General features: G+C 44.0%; 1 long non-coding RNA gene across 1 annotated transcript; it reads left to right on the top strand.

The window, feature by feature from the left end:
- The first annotated feature begins 11,966 nt into the window (after positions 1–11,966).
- LOC108518014 (uncharacterized) lies at positions 11,967–21,814 on the top strand. The gene is made up of 3 exons (XR_001882267.1): positions 11,967–12,005; positions 20,016–20,187; positions 21,608–21,814. It is a non-coding gene; the product is annotated as an uncharacterized LOC108518014 (long non-coding RNA).
- The last annotated feature ends 736 nt before the right edge of the window (positions 21,815–22,550 follow it).

Here is a 22,550-nt window from a genome sequence, read left to right on the forward strand (position 1 = left end):
AAACCCAGACTCCTCACCTTAAAGACTATATTAGTCTCTCACCATCAGACCACAGCCTCAGCTTCTCTTGGGATAATTGGAGACGGCTGATAATGAATGTGAAAAGATGATTCATGTTATATTGAGGCAAGACTCTGGGTGTGCGTGTGAAGGTGAATTGCTCCAAGTTGTGTTGGGGTGCTGCTGATTATATCAGAGCCTCTGGGGGAGGCAGGGGAAGACAAAATGTAATGCCGCAAATGTTAATACACTAAGGAACCCATCACCTAAGAAACTTTCTAGAGAATGATCTATGGCCATTGTTGACTTTGTCTTCATACATTCTGGAAAATACTTTGTTGTTTTAAAAGTTCTTTAGGGAGAGAAAGTGATAGAGACTGACCTTATCCTTATGTAATGATCAAATGTAGCATGATGAAGTTGCCAGAGTCAACAGGAAACAAGGGAGCAGAGCTCCTATGAAGAAGAGAAAGAAGGGGGCAACATTTGGCCTTGTCTCCTTCCCTGCCTTTTCCCCTGCTCTGTGGGGTTAGCACCTTGTCAAATGTCTATCTGATCCTAGTGAGAAAACTCCAGTGAGTGACTGTATTGACCTGTTTGAGAAGTTTCATGATACCAGCAGTGCTCTTTTGTACTGAGAGCCACTCCAACTGATGACAGCTAGATTTACTTCTTCTTTCTTTCTTTTTTTATTTTTATTTTTTGCTTCAAAATCACGGCATCCCTTGCAGTAAAAGCTGAGGGAGTCAATGAGAGTCAAAGAGTTCCATCTGTAGCCTCATTCCTTTCTCTTGCAAGGAAAAGGCATGGGTCAGGTGTGAGATGTGGGTCAAATGTTTCTGCATTTCTCCTCTATCTCAAAGGGAGATGAATTATGTTGTAACTTAAACAAACTTTAAAGCAACAGGAGTTAAAAGAGACAAAGAGGAACTTTATATAATGAGAAAAGGCCTTGTCCAAAAGGAAAATATTACAATGCTAAACATATATGCACCTAACAGTGGAGCTCCCAAATTTACAAAATAATTACTAATAGACCTAGGAAATTAGATAGACAACAGCACAATAATAGTGGGGGACTTCAATACTCCACTGACAGTACTAGACAGATCATCAAGAGAGAAAGTCAACAAAGAAACAATGGATTTAAACTATACCTTGGAACAAATGGACTTAACAGATATATACAGGACATTTCATCCAACAACCACAGAATACACATTCTATCCAACAGTACATGGAACTTTCTCCAAGATAGACCTTGTGACAGGTCATAAAATGAGCCTCAATAAATTTAAGAAAATTGAAATTATATCAAGCGCTCTCTCAGACCACAGTGGAATAAAACTGGAAATCAACACGAAAAGGAACCTTCAAAACCGTGCAAATGCATGGAAATTAAATAACCTCCTCCTATATGAGCACTGGGTCAAAAACAAAATCAAGATGGAAATTTTAAAAATTCTTCCAACTGAATGACAATAATGACACAACCTATCAAAACCTTAGCTGATCCCAGAGCTAGTCACATGTAGGAGAATAAAACTGGATCCTCATCTCTCCCCTTATACAAAAATCAACTCAAGATGGATTAAGGATTTAAATCTAAGACCTGAAACTCTAAAATTCTAGAAGATAACATTGGAAAACCCTTCTAGACATTGGCTTAGGCAAGGATTTCATGACCAAGAACCCAAAAGCAAATGCAATAAAAACAAAGATAAATAGCTGGGACCTAATTAAACTAAAGAGCTTTTGCACAGCAAAAGGAAGGAACAGTCAGCAGAGTAAACAGACAACCCACAGAGTGGGAGAAGATCGTCACAATCTATACATCTGACAAAGGACTAATATTCAAAATCTACAATGTACTCAAACAAATCAGTAAGAAAAAAAATCCAAACAATCCCATCAAAAAGTAGGCTAAGGACATGAATCCACGAGATGGGCGGATCACGAGGTCAGGAGATCGACACCATCCTGGCTAATACGGTGNCAGCAAAAGGAAGGAACAGTCAGCAGAGTAAACAGACAACCCACAGAGTGGGAGAAGATCGTCACAATCTATACATCTGACAAAGGACTAATATTCAAAATCTACAATGTACTCAAACAAATCAGTAAGAAAAAAAATCCAAACAATCCCATCAAAAAGTAGGCTAAGGACATGAATCCACGAGATGGGCGGATCACGAGGTCAGGAGATCGACACCATCCTGGCTAATACGGTGAAACCCCGTCTCTACTAAAAAATACAAAAAACTAGCCGGGCGAGGTGGCGGGCGCCTGTAGTCCCAGCTACTTGGGAGGCTGAGGCAGGAGAATGGCGTAAACCCGGGAGGCGGAGCTTGCAGTGAGCTGAGATCCGGCCACTGCACTCCAGCCTGGGCGACAGAGCGAGACTCCGTCTCAAAAAAAAAAAAAAAAAAAAAAAAGGACATGAATAGGCAATTCTCAAAAGAAGATATACAAATGGCCAACAAACATGAAAAAAGCTGAACATCACTAGTGATCAGGGAAATGCAAATCAAAACCACAATATGATACTACTTCACTCCTGCAAGAATGACTGTATCAAAAAATCAAAAAACTAGACGTTGGCATGGATGCGGTGAACAGGCAACACTTCTACACTGCTGGTGGTAATGTAAACTAGTACAGCCACTATGGAAAACAGTGTGATGATTCCTTAAAGAACTAAAAGTAGAACTACCATTTGATCCAGCAATCCCACTACTGATATCTACCCAGAAGAAAATAAGTCATTATTAGAAAAAGATACTTGCACACGCATGTTTATAGCAGCACAATTCACAATTGCAAAATTGTGGAACCAACCTAAATGCCTATCAATCGGTAAGTGGATAAAGAAACTGTGATTTTTTTTATATATATATACACACACACACACACACACACACATACACACACACTCCACTGACAGCACTAGACAGGTCATATATATATGATGGAATACTACTCAGCCATAAAAAGGAATGAATTGACAGCATTTGTAGTGGCCTGGATGAGACTGGAGACTATTATTCTAAGTGAAGTAACTCAGGAATGGAGAACCAAACATCCTATGTTCTCACTGACATGTGAGAGCTAAGCTATGAGGACACAAAGGCATAAGAATGATACAATGTACTTTGGGGACTTGGGGTGGGACAAGGGACCAAAGACTCCAAAGGGTGCAGTGTATATTGCTCAGGTGATGGGTGCACCAAAATCTCACAAATCACCACTAAAGAACTTATTTAACCAAAAAACCACTTGTACCCCCATAACTTATGGAAAAAACTCATGGCACCCCTTGCAGTAAAAGCTGAGGGAGTCAATGAGAGTCAAATACTTCCATCTGTAGCCTCATTCCTTTCTCCTACAAGGGAAAGGCGTGGGTCAGGTGTGAGACATGGGTCAAATGTTTCTGCGTTTCTCCTCTATCACAAAGGGAGATGAATTATGCTGTAACTTCACTTTAATGGTGATAGGAAGACGCTCTCCTAGGAAATGCAAACTTTTTCCAATTTTTCAGAAAAAAAAATACTGTGGCAGAGTAGAATTCAATCTAAGGGGGCTGGGGATTGGTGCTATGCAGGCCAAACCAGAGCTAGCCCTCTATTTCTCCAGAAAGCCTCACACATCAGCCTTTTTGAGTCATTTAAAGGCAGGATAGGAACAATCTGATGGGCATGTCTAGGATTACATGGGGAGAGTAAAGGATGAAACCTGCTCAAAAGTGCCTGACTCCAGAAGCCACAGGCCAAGGGAAGGTCTTAGGATGTTGTCTCTATGGAGCAGAGTTGAGAGGGGCAGCTTTGAGACAAAGAGCACAGACACCAGGCTTGAAATCAAAAGCCCTAGGTTCAAGTCTGGGCATGTTGGCTCACATCTGTAATCCCAGCACTCTGGGAGGCTGAGGTAGGTGGACTACTTGAGCCCAGAAGTTTGAGACCAGCTGGGGGACATGGCGAAACCCTGTCTCTACAAAAATTGGCCAAGCATGTGGTGCACACCTGTAGTTCCAGTTACTCAAGAGGCTGAGGTAGGAGGATCACTTGAGCCTTGGAGGTGGAGGTTGCAGTGAGCCAAGATTGTGCCACTGCACTCCAGCCTGGGTGACAGAGCAAGACCCTGTCTAAAAAAAAAGAAAAGAAAAAAAAGAAAGAAAAAAAAGAATAAAAGTCCTAGCTTCAAGGCTCAGCTCTACTGCACTAGCTGTTCCAGGGCAGAAATCAAAGTGAATTCACAGTAAACTTAAAACCAAACAAATAAACAAAGTGAGCCCTAGCTGTGTGATCCTGGGCGAGTCATTTCACCCAAGTTCCCTGCTAGGTAAAATAGGAATAATAACTCCACTAAAAATTGTCATAAGGATCAAATTATACATTTGAAAGCACTCTGAAAATATAAAGTGCTACAGAAGGCTTGAGTGTCGTAATGCCCATTGTGGCCCTGAGTATGGGATGCAGAAGGACAGCAGTTATATACACACCCTAAACTGCCAAGAAACCTGGGTGGCCATGAGCATTGAGTTTAATCAAAGATCTGCTCTTTTCTAAGAGCAAAAGGTGTAGGTGTATTACTTGTAGGTGACTTGGGATACTTCTTTTTTAGACCCTAGTAGGTAAAGTCTTCCATCTGACACTGCCACTTACTGAGAGTCCTTGGGTAACTCATTCCACCCATTAGCGCCATTGTGTCTTCATCCCTGGAATGAAAGGGTGAAAGAGATTTCCTCAATGGTCCATTTCAGTTCTTAAGTCGTATGATTCTACAAACCTAGAGGAAAGCTTTCTTGATTATGTCAAACTAGCTTTATTGAACATAGGTTATGTGCAGGGAAGTGTGCTGAGCATGGGAGGACACCGAAGCCTTTGGTTTTCTTGGACTTGAGCTCACACACGAGTGAACACCCATGCCCAGAGAATTGGCACTGCGCAGAGAAAGTGCACCCACCACTTCAGAGTGCTAACAGAATTTCATGGGAGTTGAGAGGAGGGAGGCATTAATTACCCAGCATGGAAGAAAGAAGAGAGGTAGAACCAGGGGAGGAAGCGGCACTGACCTGGCCCTTGCCTGATAAGAAGGTCCTGCAGGTGCAGCGCCACTTACAAAGGGAGCCGCCTGTGCAAAGGCTTGGAGGCAGGAAATCAGAAATGTCGTATTCTGTTATTATTCACTTAAATTCTTAACAAAAAAAAACATGTAAATAGGTACTAAGGTTGGGGACTTGCCGTTGTGTTCTGAGTATGGTACCGGACCCAGTGGTGATTGCTGCTCATTTCTGAATTAGCTGGCCCAAGTTCATCACTTGTGCCTTCCTTATTGGCAAGTGCACTTGTGTGCCAAGCTTCATCCTGGTAAGACTGGATGCCCACGCCCTGTGTGCTGGCTCCCTGGGTGGAGGCAACTTTCCTGTCTGGGCACTGCCCCTCTCCACTCACTTCACACACCGGTGTTTTGACATGTTAGTGCCTGGCCTGTTAACACGGGATAACGAGGGAAAGCGCCCAAAGGCGGTGCCTGGCTTCTGAGCTGGCACCAGGCCAGGGCAGCCTTGTTTAGCTCCTTTCCCTGGGGTGGCAGGAAGGCAGCTACTTAGTAGTTCTAGCTTCTCTGAGTGCTTCTAAACCAGAGTCTCTCCAAATGTCAGGGAGGAGAGTTTATGAATTTTTCCTTTTATTATATGCTTTTAAGGCCAATTATTTCTAGAGTTAATAATCCTACTACCCCGTATAATTAGGCATTGGTGAGAGAAGGTACACATTTCAAAAATCCATGAAATTGCAAGCAGATTGCATGACTCAGTATTCTGAGTGAATGCTTTATCATTTTGTGATGATTATTATTAAAATTAATAAGCATTTCTTCATACACACACCCCCATGGAGCACTGGGCAGTGTTCATGGAGAACACGGCCTCTGTCCTCAGAGATCCATAGAAGGCTGTCTCTAAGACACTGTAGTAAATCACATGAGTATTGTAACTGTCAAGATTTTAAACACCTAAAAATCAGCACTATCATTAGCAATCAGTAATCACTGTTATAGAAGAATAAATCTTGTAATCTCCAAATTACCTGTTTGCACCAATTAGAGTTCAACTGATGAAACATACCAATCAAAGGGGAATTTACTTGAGGCACCGAAGCTTATCGAGGTTTAAAAAAAAGAAAAAAGGAACTTGCTGAGTTCCCAAACTGTTGTTTCCCAGCTCAATATCAGTTAGTGTGGATTTTCTGGAGGCAGAGCCAGTAAAACCCTGTGCAAGTACCCTCAGGCAGGAGGGAGCCCATTATTCATTTATTTGTTTACTTATTCATTTATTCCCTGCCTGCCTACATAAAGGATTTGAGGTAGGTCATGATAAAAACACATATATAATAAGACCGTTTAAAAAAAAACTCAAAAGAGGTGGGAAGACTTGGGGTGGGAGTGGGGCACTGTGCTCACATGTTTAACTTGCACACATCTTTGTTGAGTCCCTTTGCTGAACATGGTGCTAGGCCCTGTAGGAGCAAAAAGAAAAGCACATGTGTCTTCTTGCCTGTAAGGAACTTATAACCTAGGGTGAGACATGAACACTGGATTTAGTTCTGAGCTACTTGGAAGCCACTGTGCCAAGGAATCCCATGGGTTATCTCGTTCTCAGCATGCAATAAAAGAAAGCAAGTCTGTGGAGGGGTAGCTGTTTTCTCTTGTAAATATGAAAAGAAAAAAAAAGAAAAGAAAAGAGAGTTTGAAGACACTCAGTGGGAAAAAAAATTCTTTGGGTTTTTCTTTGTTTTTTTTTTTGTTTTGTTTTGTTTTTTGTTTTTTGGTTTTTTTCACCAATTTCTCAGAGATGTTCTCCATGCAATCATGCAATCATTTATTGGCTGGAGAGGGATGAAGGAGACAAAAATGTGGATCCACTGAGCTTTCCCTGGTTTGTTCCTGAACTTCTGAAAACCTGGATCTGATATTTGACGCTAAGGCAAAGCTAGGAAGTAGGGGGCTGGTGGGAGGTGGGAGGTGGGAAATGGGAGCTGGCGGCAATCTGGTGGGGAAACCAGTTCCTTGTGAGATTTGGTTCAGAAATTAGGAGTTGAAATGAGTGTTAAAATCACTGAAACTCCTCTTAGCAGCCCCCCCTTAGCCCCTTGCCGCATGCCAGTCTCCCTGTAAGGTGCATGTTCTACACATTCTGTTACCACCGTGGTCCTAGCACCCTGCAACCATCCCATCCCTGGATCTTGCTCACCTCACCATTCTCCCAGCCTCTACCTGGCTGGGCTGCTTGTCCTATGTGGCTCTGCTTTATTCATTATCTCCAGGGACTTGTGTTGTTGGCACACACAACACAACTAGGGCTCACTTTGTTTGTTTTGTTTTGAGATTACTGTGTGTTCACTTTGATTTCTGCCCTTGAACATGATTAGGTTATTATAATGGCAGATCTGTTGACGCTGCACCTGAGCTGGTCTCTGCACCTTGCCCTTTGCTGGCAGATGGCCTCCAAGATGACCCCTGAGGGTTCCAACCTCCTGGTGGTTTGCACTCTGTGTAACACCACCATGTTAGACAGTGCGCCAGGTGCTACAGATGCAGTGATGGACAAGATAGACATCGTCCTTGACCTCATGGAGCATATCATCTATAAGAGGAAGAGCATGGACTTTAGAGCCAGATAGAATGGGCTCAACCTTCATTCTCCACTTGGCTTTGTGACTTTTGGAAAGTTACTTAACATCTCTCAGCCTCTGTTTCCTCGTCTTTACATCAAGCAAAGTCAGAGCCACCTTAGAGAGTTTGGATGAGATTCAATGTGACTGTGTATAAAGCATTTAGCATAGTGTCCAGGTTTTGGTAGCTACTCCATAAATGTTATTCCCCCCAGGTGTGAGGTGCTGAGAATATAGTGATGAATGGGAGGCCATCTCTGCCCTCAGGGGGCTTGGAATCCAGTGGAGAGGGCAGACTTATACTCACTAAAGTTCAAGACAAATGCTGTAATAGAGGTAGAGTGGGCTGCGGAAACCAAAGGAGGGCATAGAAAAAAACTTCATGGAGACTACGTGACATTTTAACAAGCCTTAGAGAGAAGGTGGAATTTTTGTCAATGGAGTAGGGGAGAGACATTGCAAACCCTGGGAAGTGACGAGGTATACAACCTCGTGGTGTTAAAAACGGTGAAAGAGCACTAGCTGAGTGCTCTGGGTCATGTGGCCTCCCTTTTGTGGGCTGTGATCTCCTGATCCGTAAAATACAGCTGTTGAACTAGATAGTAAATGATGTTCCTTCCAGCTCACATATTCCTCAAGAGCAGGGAGTATTGCTTTATTCATTACCAATTTCCAGCTCCTGACACATGGTAGGCACTCAATAAATATTTATTAAATGAGTAGGTATAATTATACGTATAAGCAACTTGCCCCAAATGAGAAAATCAAAGAAGTCTTTTTTTCCATTGACTTGACATAAGCCATTTCCCTTGGGCACCTGCACAGTGGCAATTAAGCAGACAGCTTTATGTCACTAGGTTTTGCCAAAGTCCTTCTACCATTCTGTGCCTTAGATTTCCCATCTGAGCTTTGTTTCTTCCGTATCTTCCTCCGTCTTGTTGTGAAACCCTGCTCAAACTTGAAAGCCACTGACCTTTCCCTGGAGCTCCCTTTAGCGTTCCGCACAACGTCATTAGTCCAGGTGAGGCAGATCCTGCCAGAAGCAGCTCCTCACGTTTTCCTTAGTGGAACTTCCATTTCACTTTCAGTGTCTCCATGAGTGGAATAGCTTTGAAACTAGAGCTCAGCAGTAGCATTACCAATGCCGTTGAAGTACTCTGCTGAAAGGCAGAGCTGGCTAGTGGCGAAACTGCAGCGAGGAAGCTTCAGCCTTAGACGTGCCCCCGGTCCCTACCCCATTTTGTTCCACTCCATCCCCCCCTGGAGTCAGTGCTGAAGGCCATCGTGCTGTTTTCTTCTCTACTGGGCTCCCTCAGTATTATCATCCCCTGGGCTTCAGCCTACCCCAAGCCTTTCCAAACCACCCTTGCTCTTTCAAAGCTTATCCTGGGTTCCATTCTTCAGAGATCTGTTGTCTTCTCTGTTTGGGGGACAATTCAATAAACATTTGATGCTCATCCTGTGCCTAGGTCAGGACTAAGCTTACAGGTGCAAAGATGAATGAAACAAGATCCGTGGCCCAGGGTCTAAGATGAGAGTAACCAAGATGACAAACTAAACTATGCACAACTATTCATGGACAATCTCTTTTAGGTAACAGATTTGCATTTTACCAGGAGCTTTTTGAAGACAGTGACTTACCTTCAAAGCATGCTTTTCGTATGGAAAAAAAAAAGTTCAAAAAAGTTTTTTAACCTTAAAAGCAGTACAGCAGTACTTAATAATTGTAGAAAACCTGGAGAGTAAAGGAAAATATAAAGTAGGGACAATGTTTCCCATGATCTCATCGCCCAGAGGCAAATCAGCATTGGCATATTTTTCTTGTCTTCTTTTCCATGTGTTAGAGATTCCCATGTTTACATAATTTTGCATACCCCTTTTGTTACTGAGCAGTATACCCCCAACATTTTGCAATGTTGTAAAACACATTGAAGAGTGATTCTAATAGTAGGAGTTTGTCAGCAAGTAGGAGTAATGAATTTATTGGCACAGAGACCTGGGTAGCCTCTCTAATAATACTGCCTTTTCTGCCTGCTCCTAAAACAAACCCTGCCTCCCTGCAAGTACCTCCATAGCATATTTGTAACTTAGCTGATCTGCTTGGCCTTTCTCTGAAGAAAGAGCATCCTGTGCCATAAGGTGCAAGCGCTTCCAGTCCTCAGATTCTTTACTTCTTCCCTTCCCCCACCCCAATTTCCCTTGTCTCCAGCAAGCGATAATATCTTTCATCTGAGACTCTCTCCCTGCCTCCAGTGACTGCCTCCCCTGATGAATTCTCTCTGGGTGACTTTAGCATTTGCATATTTCTCGCTTGGATATTCTGAGATGTTGGAACCAGAGAGCAGGTTGACGCGATCAGGTACTTAGCTGAATGAGGCTTTCTCGGGAACTGCACAAATATTTGGAGTCGGGTGTGTGCCAATAGGCAATTAATTGAAATGTGGACACAGCAAGCTTCTGGAGCAACGAAACTGAAATTGAGAAATTAACTGTGGGAAGTGATCTTCTGCAAGATACAAAACAGTAATTCGGGAATTTCTTTTATGCAAACTGAAATTGATTTGGTATAGTAAAAAGACACAACAAAAAACAGTGAATGAGTGTAAGATTAAGGTTAATTCCTATGATACTAGGGCTGGAAGGGGTTCTTGGAGAACACTGGTCTGACCCTCTTGGAAAGGGAAGAGAACCCAAGGTCAATGGCAAGTCACGGCAAATTCAGGACCAGAAGCAAGATGTCCTGACTCCAGCCCAGGGCACTTTCTACTTTATACGCTGACTGTATACCTGGAGACCTGGATTATCATATCAGGAGCTAAAGGGCAAGGGCTGCGATTTAAGCATTTTCGTGTCATCAATGACTTTGCGAATACATTTAGTAAAACCTGTAACAAAACCAAGCTTCTCACTGACTGTACTCTTAACTTGAGTGGAAGCGCATCTGGCCAACCTCCTACTTGGTGTCTGGCTGCCTGCTGAGCACTGGCAATGGAGCTGGTTAAAAATAGAGGCCCTGGATCATCCTGCGTGATGTTGGTCTGATGCCAGGTGAGGGCCCCACTCCCTGTTTATCCTCTTCGGAAGGCATGCAGCCTCTAGACCCATCTATGTCCCAGGAGAATGGACCCATCTCCTTAGTTATTATTATTATTATTTTGAGACAGAGTTTCAATCTTGTTGCCCAGGTTGGAGTGCAATGGTGCGATCTTGGCTCACTGCAAACTCTGCCTCCTGGTTTCAAGCGATTCTCCTGCCTCAGCCTCCCAAGTAGCTGGGTTTACAGGCGCGTGCCACTACACCCGACTAATTTTTGTATTTTTAGTAGAGACAGGGTTTCGCCATGTTGGCCAGGCTGGTCTTGAACTCCTGACCTCAGGTGATCCACTCACCTCGGCCTTCCAGAGTGCTGGGATTACAGGCGTAAGCCATCGCTTTTTATAAATGATGAATAAGGAAAGAAGATCCCTGTGCTATTGCTTTAAGATTAAGATTGTCTTAAGATGTTATGAAATCCCTTTTTATTGCTCAGATATGTAGGGCCAGTGATCATTTTTAGGCTTCCCCTAGAACATGACTTTCAAAGTATGGTCCCTGAACCAGATGTATCAGCACCTCTTGGGAACTTGCTAGAAATGCAAATTCTCAGGTTCCACTTTAGCCCTCCTGAATCAAACTCTGGGAAGCAGGGCCCAGCAATCTGTGTTTTAACCAGCACTCCAGGGGAATCTGATGCACGGTGGAGTTTGAAAACCGTTGCCCCAGAAAATTATGATTTGGAAGTCTGGGCTGCTGGATTCCAGCACCAGGAAAGAAATTTATTTTTAATTATTGGACCCTTAAGAATAAACTCTCTTCATTTCAGAATGCCCAGGTGAGCTGTTTCCATACATTGCTGAGTGTTAAACAGGAAAAATTTTCTAAGTAATTCTTCAAAATTTAACTGACCAGCACAGCGAGACACAATTCTGGTAACCTGACATATTTCCAGTAAGTGCAATATTTTCATACTTTAAAATTCCATGGAATGACTGAATAAGTTAATTGATTACCTAATCTGTTATTTTTAGAATCCCACTTCCTTACCTCCTGAGAAAGTTTATTCAAAATTCAAATGGGAACATTTTATTACCCCAAAGTGTTTTCCTATATACTTTAACATGTTACTAAGGAAACCAGTTGTAACATTGCAGTGATATTGTTACTCTAGCGAATTAACAATTCACCAACATATATGCCATGCTATAATGATTTTTTCCCTCTCTCTCTAGAAAATTTCACGCTTATTGAATTTATACATTTATAACACAGGACACTGGAAGCAATGGGAATAAAGAGGTAAGGAGAAATTTTATCCTGGAGTGACAGAGGATATTTCCCAGGATGTGTTTTGTGCTGTTTGAGCATAGGCAGAGGGAGGTGATTTTTCATTCAGCATCAGGAGCTCCTCTGTGTGGGGAAGCTGAGTTAGAGAGAGCAGCTCTCTCGCAAGGGCAATTTGGTGGTGGGGCTTGGGGGCTTCTAACCTGTGAGTGCTAGAGAGGACTAAAACTGGGAGTGTGGTGCAAAGTGTGTGCTAATCACACGTTTAGACAATCAAACCACATCAAAGCGGTAGATCACGTGAGCCCCTGCGATGGCACCAGGAGATGGGGATACAGCCCAGTGGGAGGCCTCCTGCTTTTTCTTTCTGGACGGGGAAGCGGGGGGGGGGGGGGGCGAGGAGACGTTATTAATGATGGGATGAATTAGAACAGATGGATACTTTTGACACATTTTCCCATGTTGTTATTTTCCAATTTCCCATCTTCCCACCACCTAGTCATGTGGCTTTCTCTTGGTTAGGAGTAAAGACATGTGACTTTTTAAAGGGAAGCCTCAGGAAGGGAGGGTAGAAATGGAGACATTGGCTTAGAGCTCAGAGGGCATGCTTGACAGATGCAGAAAGTTCTCCTGAAGCCTTTGCTGGGTGCAGCAAAGGGGAGACCGCCATACCCACTTGGCCTTTCTGATGCTGCGTTCAAAGATGAGCCATGTGACCCTTTCTCACTCACTCCATCCTGTCCTCACTCCATCTGGGCAGCCATCACACCCTCCCTGATTACAGGTACCTTTCTGCAGCCTTGAGGAGATTTGCATTGTAAATGGTGTTTGTTAGGCCCCTGAAATAATATTAATCATGGTAAAACAATTATGTTGCATAATTTTGTACATAAAAAAGAATGAACCTTTTGCTTGAATTAATGTTTCCTCTACTATGTATCTTTCTCGTCTCCACAAATAATGAGACCCTGTCTGTCCTTCTGGGTGAAAAAGGCTTTGGAGAAATAAAACGATCTGCCTTCCTGCAACGTTGCACTTGTGTCCAGGGCCAGGTAGCTTATGCGATTTCAGATGGAATAGACAAGGACCGTGGTAAAATGGACATCTTGGCAACCCATAACTAGACCCTTCTTGCAAGAGGAGGGACAAGAAATGGACACTAGGGGGTTGGACAAAGGGAAGCTCTGGGAAGCAGAGCAATGAGGCAGCCAGGGTCTCTGCCTGTGTCTCTTGCTGTACATGCCCTTGTATGCATTTGGAGGTAAACAGCCATCAGTGAACAGAAATCTTAGGGAGCTGGGACCCATCCTCCACATGCACTATAGAGGATTGAATGGTCTCCCTGCTCCCAAATGTATCCACATCCTAGTCTCTGGAATCTGTGAATGTGACCTTACTTGGGAAAAGGGTCTTAGCAGATATAATTAAGTTAAGGATCTTGAGATGAGATTATCTTGTGTTATCTGAGTAGGCCCTAAAGCCAATGACAAGTATCTTACAAGAGTCACAGGGAGGAAAAACACTTGTAAGGAAAGACACTGGGAAGGGAAGAGGAGAAGGCCACGTGAAGGAGGTAGAGATAAGAGCAATGCAGCCACAAGTATGCCTGGAGCTGTCAGAATCTAGAAGAGGTAAGGAAGGGTTCTCCTCTGGAGTCTTCAGAAGGAGCATGGCCCAGTTGACATCTTGACTTTGGACTTCTGGACTCTAGAACTGTCAAAGAATATACTTCTGTTGTTTTAAACCAGCAAGTTGTAGTAATTTGTTATAACAGCTAGGAAACGAATACATGTGCCATGACCTACCTGTCCGACAACCTCCCAGGGCAGTTCATGGCTCTCATTTTTAAGATGACATTCTCTGTCTCTGCAACTGGAACCATTGCTGGAGGTTCTCTAGTTTCACATCTATGCTTGTCATATTGCAGTGTGTGCTGCACTTGGATCCCCAGGTGACCTTCCCAGGAAGGTTCTCCTTCCAGGAACTCAGAGAATTTCAATGTCAGGTCACTCTGACATACAATTCAAACTAGAAATAAATGCCTGCAGATGAGGCAGGATTGGAGAGGCCTCTGTAGCTGCCATCTTGGACTCTCTCTCTCTTTATCAAATCTCATTGGCACATGACCAGATTTAGCACCCACAGTCCAGGACAACGCACTTTTCTAAATGGTACTGCCTTATATGGAGCAAGTTAACGCCAGGCAATGTGCTAAGAATTTTACATTCATTATTTTACTTATTTTTGCAACAGTCCTGGACATGTGTAGGTATGGTTATCCAGGTTTTACGGATGAGGAAACTGAGCCCAAGGAACATTAGGTAATACTCCCAAAGTCAGAAAGCCATTAATTGGCAGAGCCAGCATTTGAACGAGTAACTTTGACTTCACAGCCCATACCCTCAAACACTTTACGACTTTGTTCTTGGAGAGACAACTCAGTGTAGGGACATACATCTGTGCCTGCTCTGGGCACTAATCCTCAAAAAAGTATTTTCGCATTTGAGGCCATTTAGTTTGAGCAGTTCATTCACATTGTACATTTTCTTTTTGTAGGGTGTTCAGGGGGCATTTGAGGACAGATTCCAGCCTAAACTGTACCTTCTTAAAGGTACTTTCTGGTTTGGTCAGGGATCTGCCTTCATGCTAAAGTCCATATTCCTGAATATTATATATCAGGCTGTTCATGAGCTGGCTCCTGCCCGTCTCTCTAATTTCATCTGTCTTAAAACCTTTCTCCACCTCTGTTGGTCAACTTTGAAGCTGTTCTAAGAAGCTTTCCATTTCTCATGTGCCGCATACTCTCACTAGACTCTAGTCCTTTGCACAAGCTGTTTTCTCTGCTAGGCACTCAACCTCCTCACTACTGCCTCCATTGTCGCCCCTCTTTATCCTTTGACTATTTTACTTTTTAAACTCCTATTCATCCTCCAGGTCCCAGCTTAGAAGTCAACAACTCCAAGAAACTTTTCTGGACCATCTGAGCTTAGCTGGGTGCCCCTCTTGGGGCTCTCATAGCATTTCTTTATTTTCCCTTGGCAAAGCTTATCCATTCGTATTATAATTATGGTGTCTCTGTCTCCCACCCTGCTGCAGGTTGAGGGCAGGAACTGTGTCTGCTTAGTTCACCATTGTATTCCTAGCAACCAGCCCAAGACCTGTATATAATAGGTGTTCAATAAAATATTTGAGAAATGAGTAAGTTGAGAATGTCAGAGATGGATTCTCTGGATCATTAGGCTCAGAATTTATCATTGATTGGGACATTGAGGAATGTTATATTAAACAGCATAACTATCTGACCTGTTGTCAACCTCAAAGGTTAAGGATGTTCTCAGAAGATTCTAGATCATTTTGTAAGTTACTACCCACAACATCATCTAAATCATTTGGAAACATTTTAGCATTGAAGGAGATGGTATTATTTGATGTCTTCAGTTCCTTTCTTCTTTGTGACTGTATTTTTAGCATGACCACTTAGAGAAATGAATTGCAAAAGTCTAACACTGCACAAGGTAACAAATTCTATGTTGTTTCTAAATGAACTTCTCCAAATGTCAAAGGAAACCCCTAACTTGAGTACCTAAGATGGGCTGAATACGGAAGCCCCCAAAGTGACTGTGGATTTGGAGCTTGCCAGTTCTAAACTTTCTCACCATGCTGAGTAGAGGTCATTTCAATCTGTCCCTGCTCTTCCTTTCCTCAACACAAAGTCATTGTCACCCTCCTCTAGATTCTTTCTGGCCATCTGGAAGAGAGGTGACTTGTTCAGGATTGCAGAGCCTGGTTAGATGTGCTGCACTTTGAGGGCTATTTTATTTGGTGACTTCAAGAGCAATGCTCTGTGGCTGGTGCAGGGGAAAGACCCTGGATCAAGAATCAGATCTGGATTATCCTCTGGCTCCTCCTACTCCCCATGGCCTCTCTGGGCTCCAGTCTCTTCATGAGAGAGGTTAGGATGATCACATGTGCCCTCACAGGTAGGTGTGAGAAGCAGAAGAAATAAGAGACATGAGGGTGCTTTATAAACTGGAAGGTGTGCAGGTGTGAAGGTGACCCACACGTAGTAATTACTCAGCTAATGTCTGCTGAAGGGATCTGTCTTGTGTCCATGAATGGTTTTGTATCCACATCTGTGCAGCACAAGGGAGCCTCCCGCTTGACTTGAGGATTTGCCAGTGACACCAGAGCATGCTCCCTCCATCCTTTGCATTGTTTTCTAATTGTCTTTCCTCTCTCACTCTACAACACTCAGAACTTGATCGCACTGTCAGAATGGGAAGGCTCATCACAGCTTTTTGGCTTTGCATCTAAAATCCTGCCTTCAATCAATAGATACCAAAATGTTTTTGCAAAAAGGCAAAAAGGGAGTCCACGACTAAAGCTAATGGCAACAGAATATGAGGATGATTGAGTCCAGGGAAGGAAGGAAACTAGGACAGGAAGGAGAGAGGGACAGAGACAGAAGAGGTGGGGGAGAGAGAATGTACAATAAAGTTTTAGGGCTAACGATTTGATTTTGTCTGTCTTCCCTGATTAGGGTCTTCCAGTGGGAGGAGTGGCTGTGTTCCTACAGAGTGAATGCAGATTGAAATGATGAGACACCCAATAACCACCTCCTTCCTCCTTCCTGTTTCCTTTGGGTAGCTGCTGTAGCCCTGGCTGTTGTGTGTGGCCAGCACTGGAGGGGATGGAAGAGTGAGAGGGAAGAAAGAAGGAGCATGGGCTGCCCCTTACTCCTGGCTGGTCAGGTTGGTGTAGGCTACTCCCTGGAGTTCTGTAGGAATTGTGACAATATGACTCCCACAGCAGCTTCTGCAAAGCTGGCCTTCTATGCCCAAGTCCATCACATCCTGCATCAGTGGGGCTGCCTTACTTATTTGGAGGGTAAAACAGTGGTACTTAGTGGGAGGCTCTCATTCACTACAAGTGGCACATGGCTGCACCAGCCTACAAGGGAGGAGGCAGAAGGCACCAGCTCCTACATGATTCTGGTTCAGCTTGTGTCCCATTGAATGGAGAAAGGCTTGCTTTCCAGGAACTCACTGGGCTTTTCCTGGTCTACACAGGGCTAATTATCAAGGGTCTTGAGCACAGGTTCGAACTGCCCCTTTAAATAGAACCTGTAGGTGAAGAGCTTGCCTAGGCAAGTTCCTGGGCACTGGGGGTCGCTCTTATCCCACCAAAGGGCCATAGCGGGGCTCTTCTTGGGCTCTAAGAAATGACTTTAAGGGACGCCTAGGGCCAGCAGTAGAGAGCTACCCTGGGGCCTTGGAGAGGGCTGGCCAAACCCCCAACACTTCCCCGACTGAGCCTCAGGCTAAGGGTTGCAGCACTTTTGCTTCCTGCCCAGAATTAGGGCAGACAAGCTCCGGGTCATGCCAGGTCCTTGAGGCTTTAGAAAGGGATGTCCACCAGTGTGCACATGGGTGGAGGGGGAGGGAGAGGAAGGGATGTCCAGGGTGTAGTGGGCAGAATTATAAAGTGTGTCTTTCTAGGCTTCTGGGGAATCTGCCTTTCTTCTTCATCCCCTTGTCTCTGCCTTATGCAGTACTAGGAGCCTTATTATCACTTGCAAGTACTATTGTAGATGTCACCTAAATGGACCTTCCTGTATCCAGTTTCATATCCTCCAGTCCTTTCTTAGTACTGTGGTCAGTGACGTTTACTGAACGTCAGCTGCATGTCAGGGGTTGTGTTGCTTACCAGTGGCATAGGAATTAATTAGACCCAGCACCTGAGCCCTAGAAGCCCGTGATCTAGTAGGGGAAGTAGATTGTGCCAGATAATGACAATATGGTGTCTTTAGTCTGTAGCAAAGGTGAGCTAACACTGCTTTGCAAGTCACAGCAAACCAAGCTGGTGACATCAGAGTTGACCTATAAGAGTCAAGTAGGGTTTTGCCTGACAAGGGAGGGAAGGAGGATTTTGGGCAGCAGGGCAAGCGCATACCCAGTGAGTACTGACCTGGCATGTCTGGCACCTCTAAGACCACACACAGAACAAACTTCACTCTGGACCAGTAACTAGATAGGGACTGATCAGTCAGGGCCTCTGATGTCCTACTGAGCTGGCTGGGGTTTTTGTGAAAACCAAAATCGAATCCCTTTATGATTCTCTGCTTAAAAACCGTACACCATCAGAGGGTAGAGCATCAGTTCTGTGCTGCATGACCTGCTTATGCTCTTCCCTTTCCGGGACCACCTTTTGCTGTCCCCATATTCGTCTGTTGAACTCTGATCTATTTTTCAACAAGTATCTGAAGCCCAACCATCTCTTTGAACTGTTTCCATGACTGAAGATTATCTTGCCTTCTTCTCATTCAATGCTCATAGCATCAAATGCCCTTTTGAGGATGTGATGTCTCCTTTGTGTACTTTGTATTATTGTTTATATCTGATTCATTTTTTTTTTCTTCATCTAGACCTGCACAAGGCCTGGCACATAGCAGTGGCCAAAAGTTTGCTGACCTAGAGTCTGCTTTTGACCCCTGATATGGGTTGAATTATGTTCTCCCAAAAGATATGTTTAAATCTCAACCCCTGGTACCTGTGAATGCGACCTTATTTGGAAAAAAAAGGTCCTTGCAGATGTAATCCTGTTAAGATGAGGTCAAATTGGAGGAGGGTGGGCCCTAATCCAATTTCAACTGGTGTCCTTGTAAGAGGAGACATGGATCACAGAAGGGGGATGTTATGAAGATACAAAGGGAAGTTGGCCATGGGAAGATGGAGGAAGAGGTTCAGGTGATGCTGCCACAAACCAAAGAATGACTGGAGCTACGAGAAGCTGGAAGTGGCAAAGAGGGACCCTCCTCTAAAGGCTTGGTAAGGAGCATGGTCCTTCTAATGCCTTGATGTTAGACTTCTGGTCTCCAAAACTGTGAGGTAATAACTTTCTGTTGCTTTAAGCCCTCTAGTTTGTGGTACTTTGTCATGGCAGCCCTAGGAAGTGATACCATGCTCCTTGCTTTCCCCTTCCTCTTCTCTCCCTGTTGAGCCATGGTACTGTGTCCCGGGGGTTCTGGGCCCTGACAGCCATGCCAGGGCCTGGTCCCTCCAGCTGGGCCCCTCCCTGACTCACCACAACCACACATATCTCCTTGCTTATTGTCAAGGCCTTGCTTCCTGGTGGCTGGCCAATTTGTATGCCATTGTTTGCTCTTGTTTTAGTATACTCTTGCTTGGGTAATAGATTTGAATTTTTACATGGGCCTTCTAGAGACTAAAAGCTTTCACTTCCAGGAAGTGAGGAGCTATCCCAACATCACAGAATAGCAGATGGAAGGAAACCCTGATAGCAGAGGTGGAAAGAAAAAGGCTCAGAGGAAGTGACTTGGCTAAGGTCAAACCACTTTACCCCACATTTCATTCATTCAGCAGATACTTATGGAGCACCTACTCTGTGCCAGGCACTGGGCTAGGTGTGGGATACACAGCAGTGATTAAAGGTAGGATAAGACCAACAAAACCTGCCCTCATGGAGCCCAGAGCCCAGAGGAGGAGGTTGCTTCTTGCTATTAATCAAAGAATCACCTAACTAGATGTAAAATTACAACAGTGATAGAGATTTATGACAGAGAGGTATATGGTGCCATGAAATCAGGATGAAATTGAGAAACTGGATGGAGATTTCAGATTAGGATGAGACCTTCTGATATCTGTGCAGTCATGCCTCTGCTGTTATGGATGGTAACTGCACCCTGCCTATGGACGTGGCTCCCTGTGAGCAAAGAAAGAAATGATCTAAGTGTGTTCTCCAAAGCAGTGGAAATCCTTAAGAAAAGGGCCATACACTTCTTAAAATTTTACTTATTCCTTTATTCATTCACTGATGCATTCAACAAACATTTATGGAACACCTTCGATGTATCTGGCACTGGCTAAGGGTTCTGGATACACATTCAGCTCCCTTAGCTCAAAGAACAGCCAGTCCAGCCAAAAAGGCAGACATATGAACAAGCAGCTATAATCTAGTGTGGTAATGATATAACACAGAGGTAGGTTCCATGTGCTTCATCTGTAGGAATGTCATCCTGTAGAAGAAGGAAAATCCAGGTACTGCCCTGAAGGAGAGGCAGATTTTCATGAGGAGGAGTGAAGTAGAATAAGCAAAGAAAAGGAGATCCAGGCAGAGGACACAGCGTGGGCAAAGGGCTGGAGACGTGCACATTTGTGACGTGCTTGGGAAGTGGCAGGTAAGTTTCATGTGACCAGGATGCCGGGTACAGGGTTGTGGGTGTTGGGAGGCCAGGGTGAAAAAGATCCTGCTTCCATGCTTCCTGTCAATTCCTTTCCTGGAGATTTCTAGGGCAAGATATGCTGTCATTTTCTACTGTGGAGTTCCTGCCCATTTTCAGTTGTAAAAATATTTTTGGCAAATGTCGTTCTTTTCCTTAAACAAGCCAAACTTAAGACATCACAGGGCAGGACCCACACCCATGTCTCTCCTTTTGCCCCGCATCCTAAGATAATATAGTGAAAGAACATGAACCTTTAAGTAAGACAGACCTGGATTCAGAGCCTGCCTTTGCCATTTACTAGCTGTTTGGTTATGAACAAGTTATTGATCCTCTCCAAGCCTCAGTTTCCACCTCTGTATAATGGGGATAAAAATTCCTACTTTGCAGAACCCAGGAAAGTGTCAGGCATGTCGTAGCCATGCAATAAATATTCCTCTTTGAGATTCTGTAACTGCAGAGACCATCAGAAATGGACCAGCTGTTTCTCCAAAGGCAGGAGTCAAGGTTGCTACCAGGTGCAGGCTGAAGAACACCATTTCTTTTTCTTTTAGTTTAAGTGTCTTTAGACTGAGCAAATTCAATGTCTTTCCCGTGAGGTCCCTTTACATTGAACTCAGCTGAGTCTTTGATTAGCACCAAAGCCTCATTTTTCACTTTCGACTGGTCTCCTCCCTTTTAACATTTGAGCTCTCAAGACGTTCTTTGTTTCTGTTGCAAAATGTGTGTGTGTGTGTGTGTGTGTGTGTGTGTGTGTGTGTGTGTGTGTGTGTTGGAGGGAGGGGGTACAAAGAAGAGAAGTATATTTTTAGAACCATAGAGGAACTGGCAGAAATTGAAAATAAGGTTTTCAAGTTCATATGTTTATGCTTTAGGAGAGATGTAAGAGGAAAAGCTCAGTGGCGGGCTGTGTGTCCTGTTCAATATCTAAGAAGATTTCTGAGACATGCCTTCTGGCATTCAGATTAAAAAGCACCCCTGCCCACTCGCGGCCTGCCTCCCTTCCTCTTTCCTTCCCCTAGCAGGGGCAGGGGCCTGCATTTACCAGGTGGGTGGCGGTGCTCAGAGAGGAGGAGCCTGGTGTGTCAGTGTCCATGCTCCGGTGAGCAACCTGCTTCCTCGGGTGCTATGATCAGGGCAGATTAATCCCCAGAGGTGGTTGGTGCACAATTAACATTTTTGCCTCTTATTTTAATTAAGGAGGGCCAGGGGATAGGGTGTTAGCATGTCTAATGGGACTGTGTGGCATGTGCTGACTGCCCGAGGAGTTTCAGTTATTAGCACTTGTTGAAGACTTTCTAGATAATTAAATACCACATTAATCATTGCTTCGAGTGGACATAGATTTTTATTTCTCATCTCAACTCCTTGCATGCAGGAGGTAAAGTGGCTCCTGGATCTGGTGGCTCCCCAGCACACAGGCGGGATCTCACCCTATTCGTGCCCACTTTCAGTGATTTTGTGGAAAAGAAAAGATTCTCCCAGACATTCGCCTTCGTTGTTCTGACAGCTGAAGCTCTCTTCACAGGCACATTAACATGACCTCATTAGTTTCTGCATCTACTCTTCTAACCACATAAAACGGAGTGCAGTAGGAGCCAATCATGCTAATTACATCAGATCGGTTTGCATATTCATAAACCATTTTCTGTTTTATGGACAGCAAAAATAAACACAGTATCTCTTTAATAATTTTAAGTGGGTCACTTTCAGGACTGTATCTGTTTTAAATAAATTATCATATTGTTAAAGGCCACAGTCAAAAGCTATTTTTTGAGCAGCCTGAGAGGTGGAGGGTGGGGGGCAGGGCACGTGGAGGGGACTCAGAGATCAGTGGGATTAGCCAATTGGTCAATTTCCAAGGTCTCTTTTGCCAGGGGAAATCCAAACTTGAAAAACCGCCCTCCTTTAGTGAACAGGTGCAGTGCAGCCTCTTACTAATGACAAAATATATCCTAGTCAGAAAGATGAGACTATCAAAATCACAGTCTTAAGCAGTGGGAGTGAAACCCAGTAACATACCGAGTCCTGTGTTTTCTTGGAGGCGTTTAATTTTAGGGGCCAAGTTTGACATTCTGGATTTTCTCAAGGTGGGATGAAAAAATGGGGGTAAGAACAGTGAGAAGTAGGAGTCAAACGTGCAGAAATGGACCTTTCCGTTGTTCCCCATGTGTTGTATTTCTTCCCAGACAACACCGAGACCAGAGCAGGCCCACTCAAGGCCCCTATTTTGTGAGGGCGTTTCCAATCCAGGACCCATCGCCATCAACAATGGAACTGAGTTATAGATTTTTTGCTTTAGGGGGAAAAAAAGATTTGAG

The sequence above is a fragment of the Rhinopithecus bieti genome, unplaced genomic scaffold, assembly GCF_001698545.2.
Source record: "Rhinopithecus bieti isolate Rb0 unplaced genomic scaffold, ASM169854v2 scaffold_41644, whole genome shotgun sequence".
In the NCBI taxonomy this organism is placed as follows: Eukaryota; Metazoa; Chordata; class Mammalia; order Primates; family Cercopithecidae; genus Rhinopithecus; species Rhinopithecus bieti.